The 7,447-nt window shown below is 40.7% G+C and overlaps 1 long non-coding RNA gene across 1 annotated transcript; it reads right to left on the bottom strand.

Moving 5' to 3' along the window:
* Positions 1 to 443: 443 nt before the first annotated feature.
* LOC117808445 lies at positions 444 to 1,924 on the bottom strand. Its single transcript, XR_004630322.1, has 3 exons — positions 1,784 to 1,924; positions 623 to 770; positions 444 to 544 (listed from the first exon to the last, which is right to left on the bottom strand). It is a non-coding gene; the product is annotated as an uncharacterized LOC117808445 (long non-coding RNA).
* Positions 1,925 to 7,447: the final 5,523 nt, after the last annotated feature.

Here is a 7,447-nt window from a genome sequence, read left to right as displayed (position 1 = left end):
AGAAAGAAAGAAAGAAAGAAAGAAAGAAAGAAAGAAAGAAAGAAAGAAAGAAAGAAAGAATGAAAGGAAAGAAAGAAGACATTAAGAAGGAAAGAAGAAGAAAGAATGAATGATTGACCCAAAAAAGGAATCTACAGCAGCTCAGAGGAACCTACGAGACAAGGGAGCTCAGGGACTCCAGAAAGGTCTATGTAGCAACTTTACAGCTGCTACAACTACTAATATCCATCTCTCCACTATCATCCCTCTCTCTCTTCATCTCCCTCTATCCCTCTCTCCAAGTCAGTCTCAGCAGATGTGTGTCTAACATGAGTCAGGTCCTGCTGGAGGTTTGAGATCAGACTGAGTCCTGTCTGTAAGATGGGACTGGATCTGATCCGGTCTTGACGTTGACGTTGGGTCTTTGTTAACAACAGAACATAGAGTACGGTCTTTTTACTTACAAGCATCTTTATGTAACCCTTCTCCAGCTCAAAGCCACTGAAGTGAAGCTCCAGGGGCTCTGCTTGTATCAGCCTGTTGCTCTTCAGTCTTGTGTAAACTTCTACAAGGGGAAAAAAATGAAATGTAACAAGCATTCTGTACAGCGCCACAGTAAAGGGATGTGTCTGCTTGTATGTACTTGATTCTAGTAGATGATTTGGAACGTTGCATCTTCTACTGTCCTCCAGCAGCTGGCTCAGAGGCAGTGGAGTTCCCCTTCTGGAGGGTGCTGGGAGTATCTGCGGGTCAGAGAGGGACACCTCCATCCTGATTTAGGTCCTCTATGTCTGAAAGAAATTATTATTTATTTCAACTTAATGCAATAAGGTCTGTACTGGTTATAAAATCAAAGTACCTGTTCTGAACTTAATATTAGAGAAGCCTGTTGTAGTTGACAGTTTCACCACTTGGTGTCACTGTTGGTTTACACTATACCTTATCACCATACCACAATGCTTCATCATGTCTACATCATATGTATTTGTTATTATATTTATTAATTATGTATTATTTGACTTATCGTTTTATTTATCTATAAATACAACTTTTGTATATAAATTAAGAGAAGAACATCAGAGATTTATACCCTTTATTTAATTTTTTGTTGTATCATGATGATCATTGAATTCCTCAAAACATGAACAATTCAGACAATAAATATAAAATTAATATTTTTTTTTTTGTTGTGTAGAAGATACAGAATATGTATTATTTTGTCATGCAATATGGGTAAAAAATTAACTTTGAGGAATAAATTGCACCAAAATGCCTCATGTATCAAATATGATACATATTAAAACTCATGTGAAAATTCCTGTTTAATTTTTTTTATTTGTCAAAAGGTCCAATAAACACTCAATTTTCAAATAATTAGAATTTTCTGTCAACTATTATGGGATGGTTCAGGCTTTACAGGGTTAAGAAAAAGCTCTGTATGAATGAAAACGTCAGATCTGACGCACTATTATGATTAGTTAGGATGTTCCAGTCTGCTGTGAACTAGTTACACACTAACTAGTATCAAAGAGTGCTCTAGTGTCCACTTTAGACTTTAAACAGCAGTCAAAGTGTAGTGTTCATCTAGGCTACCTGTTACTTTTGATACTGTGCTCGTAAAGCTGTTACCGACTGTCGTAAAACGGACGCTGCAGGTGTTAAAAGGTGAAGTAAACACTCCTGAAGGGGTTACTGTTAGCTTGTTGTAGCTGCTGTTAATGTAACCTGAGGGTTTCCCGCGCAAACGTCTGTTCAAATCTGTCAGGTATGAAAGTTCAGAACTCACATGAGACTCAGACTGTACCTTTCACTGGGTTTGTCTCCTGTAGAAACCGCTTTACATCCGTTTCTTCCAGTCACAGGCTCCTGTTCTTCGGGTGTGAAGCCAGCAACAGGCTAGTAGCAAACACCTTCGTTGCCATAGGGACGGTAGAGCTGCTGGGGGCGTGGCTAAAGGTGGAGCAGAGGGGTGTTCCAAATGAAAGGACCTCTACGGTGGCTGGGAAGGGTCATGCCAATTTACACATGATGAAACGCTTTTACAAAGCTGGAGACAAATTTACATTTTGTAAAACAAAATGACATTACACACTTTTACAAATTAACATTTAAGAACACAAATTACCATTTAAGAAAACAGATTAAAATTTAAGAAAAAAAATTAACATTAAAGAAAACTGATTAAAATTTAAGAAAAAAAATTAACATTAAAAAAACAAATTAACATTAAAAAAAACAAATCAACATTAAAAAACAGATTCAAATTTAAGAAAACAAATTTACATTAAAGAAAACTGATTAAAATTTAAGATAAAAAATATACATTGAAGAACACAAATTAACATTCAAGGAAACAGATTAAAATTTAGGAAACCAAATTTACATTAAAGAAAACAAATTTACATTTATGAAAACAAATTAAAATTAAAGAAAACAGATTACAATTTAAGAAAACAAATTAACATAAAAAAAAAAAATTACATTTATGAAAAAAAAAATTACAACAGGCGTGACCTGCCATGTCCTCCATGCCTCTCAAAGTGGGACCAATATGGTCATTTGTATTTGGTATTTTTTCCTCTGGACATTTTGGCCGATGATTTCTCTGTATGCCGGACAACCGTATATGCAAAGTGTTGCATGTATGTGTGCATGTGTACATCATTGTATTATCTTTTTTCTTTTTTCTACTACTCTATCATTCCTTTGGCATCTCTATCCCTAAACATCAACAAAAAAAGCTTACCTGAGTCCCTTATCCCATCCCAAGAGATATGTCAAACAACTCCTGACATTTTATTGATCAGAGGTTCTTATGACTCACTGCAGCTGAGGCAGGCATAGATATCTGCTAAAAAATAAAGATGTCCCCCTCCTCGCTTGTGTCCAAAACCTGAAAAAACTCGACATACAACCCCTTATGTTCCAAATCGGAAAAAAAAACTCGTCATACCACTCTTTACGTCCGAAACCTGTAAAAAGTAGTCATACCCCTCTTATGTCCCAAACCTGTAAAAAGGTGTCATACTCCCCCTTACTTCCCAAACCTGAAAAAAGTCGTCATACCCACCCTTATGTCTCAAAGCTGTAAGAAGTCCTCAAACTCCCCCATTTACGTCACAAAACTGAAAAAATAAGTCATAACACGCTTATATCCAAAACCTGTATCAAGTCGTCATACTCCCAAGATTTCGTTCTAGAACTGAAAAAAAGCGTCATACCAACACTTAATGTCCCTTGCCTGAAAAAAGTCGTCATAGCCCCTTACGTCCCAAACGTGAAAAAAGTCGTCATACCCCTGCTAATATCCTGAACCTGAAAAAGTCGTCATACCTCCGCTTATATCCCTAACCTGAAGAAAGTCGTCATACCCCTGCTTATGTCCCGAACCTGAAAATGACATCATACTCCCCCTTAGGTCCCAAACCTGGAAAAAGCCGTTAACACCGAACCTGAAAAAGTCGTCATACCCCCGCTTTCGGGGCGTAAGGGGCATTTTGAACCCGTAAAGTAATAACACACCCCATTATGTCCCAAAACTAGAAAAGTCATAATAATAGCCCCCTCTCATGAACCAAACCTGTAAAAAGTGGTCATACCCCCCCTTAGGTCCCAGACGTGAAAAAAGTCTTCATAGCCCCTGACATCCCAGACCTGAAAAAAGTCATCATAGCCCCTTACGTCCCAGACCTAAAAAAAAGTCGTCATAGCCCCTTACGTCCCAGACCTGAAAAAGTCGTCATAGCCCCTTACGTCCCAGACCTGAAAAAGACGTCATAGCCCCTTACGTCCCTTGCCTGAAAAAGTCGTCATAGCCCCTTACGTCCCAGACCTGAAAAAGTCATCATAGCCCCTTACGTCCCAGACCTGAAAAAGTCGTCATAGCCCCTTACGTCCCAGACCTGAAAAAGACGTCATAGCCCCTTACGTCCCAGACCTGAAAAAGACGTCATAGCCCCTTACGTCCCAGACCTGAAAAAAGTCTTCAAAGCTCAACATCCCAGACCTGAAAAAAGTCATCATAGCCCCTTACTTCCCAGACCTGAAAAAAGTCGTCATAGCCCCTTACGTCCCAGACCTGAAAAAAGTCTCCGTAGCCCCTTATGTCCCTTGACTGAAAAAAGTCGTCATAGCCCCTTACCTCCCAGACCTGAAAAAAGTCGTTATAGCCCCTTACGTCCCAGACCTGAAAAAAGTCGTTATAGCCCCTTACGCCCCAGACCTGAAAAATGTTGTTATAGCCCCTTACGTCCCAGACCTGAAAAAAGTTGTTATAGCCCCTTACGCCCCAGACCTGAAAAATGTTGTTATAGCCCCTTCAGCCCAGACCTGAAAAAAGTCGTCATAGCCCCTTACGTCCCAGACCTGAAAAAAGTCGTCATAGCCCCTTACGTCCCAGACCTGAAAGAGACGTCATAGCCCCTTACGTCCCAGACCTGAAAAAGACGTCATAGCCCCTTACGTCCCATGCCTGAAAAAGACGTCATAGCCCCTTACGTCCCAGACCTGAAAAAGACGTCATAGCCCCTTACGCCCCTTGCCTGAAAAAAGTAGTCATAGCCCCTTACGTCCCAGACCTGAAAAAAGGGCTCATAGTCCCTTACGCCCCTTGCCTGAAAAAAGTAGTCATAGCCCCTTACGTCCCAGACCTGAAAAAAGTCTTCACAGCCCAACATCCCAGACCTGAAAAAAGTTGTTATAGCCCCTTACTTCCCAGACCTGAAAAATGTTGTCATAGCCCCTTACGTCCCAGACCTGAAAAAAGTTGTTATAGCCCCTTACGTCCCAGACCTGAAAAAAGTTGTTATAGCCCCTTACGCCCCAGACCTGAATAATGTTGTTATAGCCCCTTACGTCCCAGACCTGAAAAAAGTCATCATAGCCCCTTACGTCCCAGACCTGAAAAAAGTCGTCATAGCCCCTTACGTCCCAGACCTGAAAAAAGTCTTCACAGTCCAACATCCCAGACCTGAAAAAAGTCATCATAGCCCCTTACGTCCCAGACCTGAAAAAAGTTGTTATAGCCCCTTACGTCCCAGACCTGAAAAAAGTTGTTATAGCCCCTTACGTCCCAGACCTGAAAAAAGTCATCATAGCCCCTTACATCCCAGACCTGAAAAAAGTCGTCATAGCCCCTTACCTGAAAAAGTCGTCATAGCCCCTTACGTCCCAGACCTGAAAAAGACGTCATAGCCCCTTATGTCCCAGACCTGAAAAAAGTCTTCACAGCCCAACATCCCAGACCTGAAAAAAGTCATCATAGCCCCTTACGTCCCAGACCTGAAAAAAGTCGTCATAGCCCCTTACGTCCCAGACCTAAAAAAAGTCGTCATAGCCCCTTACCTGAAAAAGTCGTCATAGCCCCTTACGTCCCAGACCTGAAAAAGACGTCATAGCCCCTTATGTCCCAGACCTGAAAAAAGTCGTCATAGCCCCTTACGTCCCAGAACTGAAAAAAGGGCTCATAGCCCCTTACGCCCCTTGCCTGAAAAAAGTAGTCATAGCCCCTTACGTCCCAGAACTGAAAAAAGTTGTTATAGCCCCTTACGTCCCAGACCTGAAAAAAGTTGTTATAGCACCTTACGTCCCAGACCTGAAAAAAGTCATTATAGCCCCTTACGTCCCAGACCTGAAAAAAGTCATTATAGCCCCTTACGCCCCAGACCTGAAAAATGTTGTTATAGCCCCTTACGTCCCAGACCTGAAAAAGTCGTCATAGCCCCTTACGTCCCAGACCTGAAAAAAGTCGTCATAGCCCCTGACATCCCAGACCTGAAAAAAGTCGTCATAGCCCCTTACGCCCCAGACCTGAAAAATGTTGTTATAGCCCCTTACGTCCCAGACCTGAAAAAAGTCGTCATAGCCCCTTACGTCCCAGACCTGAAAAATGTTGTGAGAGCCCCTTACGTCCCAGACCTGAAAAAAGTTGTTATAGCCCCTTACGCCCCAGACCTGAAAAGTGTCGTTACAGCCCCTTACGCCCCAGACCTGAAAAAGTCGCCATAGCCCCTTATGTCCCAGACCTGAAAAAGTCGCCATAGCCTCTTATGTCCCAGACCTGAAAAAGTCGCCATAGCCCCTTATGTCCCAGACTTGAAAAAGTCGTCATTACCCCCTTATCTCTCAGACCTGAAAAAGTCGCCATAGCCCCTTACGTCCTGAACCTATAAAAAGACGTCATACCCCCCATAATGTCCCAGCCCTGAAAAAAGTCGTCCTAGCCCCTTACGTCCTGAACCTATAAAAAGACCCAAACCTGAAAAAGTATCAGAAATGATGCATCTTTATCTTGTACTTTTAAAAATAACAACATTGTAATATATATAATAGGCCTGTATATATTCTGATTAACCAAAAATGTTTCACACATGTATCTATTAATGACAGTCGTTGACACTTTTGGTACCCCCACAAAAATCACATCACAGTATCACTTGACCAAAAGATTATTTATTAATATAAGCAATGTTCCACACACTAGAAAAGTAACCTGTTTTTTTTATCTAGATTCATTTCATATCATGTTTCCCCAAGGAGTCCTGATCTAAAATCAGTGTGGCTTTTTGTTTATTGAAGTCCTTCATAGACCTCTGTGGATCTGGGGAGCAGTTTTGGTTGTCAAATGAAATTTTCGGAGAAGATGCGTGACTATCAGACACCTTGGTTTGGGTGATGTACCACTTCAATTCGAATAGGACTGAGGTCTCAGTTGGATGCGTACGTTCCTTCTGTTCGCCACTGCTGATCCTGGGTCAGTACTCAGATGAAAAACAGGCTGTACAAATACAGGTCCCAGTCATTTAAAACAAACAGGTGAATTCATTCAGAGGTATAAAATAGTGATTTTCTGTTTTATTGAAGTATCTCAACAGACTAAGCCACTTATAAAGTGTAGTAGAAATATTAGAAGTGAGTTTACTGCAGTGTTGGCCAAGCTCTGCTCAGTTCAGTCAGATCACCGGTAGAAATGTCAGTGGATTGATGGTAATATATGCACAAGGATCAAAAATGTTAAAATTCCATGTTAAAATGTTAAATGTTAAATCAGATTTAAAAAAGGCCTGCAGACCTTAGCTGATTCTGATTAGTCCAACATCCTTAAGAATACATAGAAATTCAAAAAAGTACCCACTTTAACATTTCAATGTGTAGAAATTTGAATTTTAACTCATTCTGTGATGAAGTGACTGAACTGAAACCAGGCTGACTCTGGCCCGCTAATGGCCTTACTTACATTCCATATATAACTGTATGAAAATAGAAACATTAATAAGATACGACTTACATAAAAAGCGGTTTTCTTCTGAACATACAAATACTGAGAAAAAGTGTATATGTGATGTATTATTGTTCCACAAAGTCAAAAAGCTGCGAAAAACTCACAAAAAAAAAAAAAAAACATGTTCCAATGTTCACCCTCTGTGTTCATATACACCTTACATGGCGTCAGACCCTGTCAAGAGTCATC

This window comes from Notolabrus celidotus, chromosome 24 (genome assembly GCF_009762535.1).
Source record: "Notolabrus celidotus isolate fNotCel1 chromosome 24, fNotCel1.pri, whole genome shotgun sequence".
NCBI lineage: Eukaryota > Metazoa > Chordata > Actinopteri > Labriformes > Labridae > Notolabrus > Notolabrus celidotus.
This window is presented reverse-complemented; position numbering and strand designations above follow the sequence as displayed.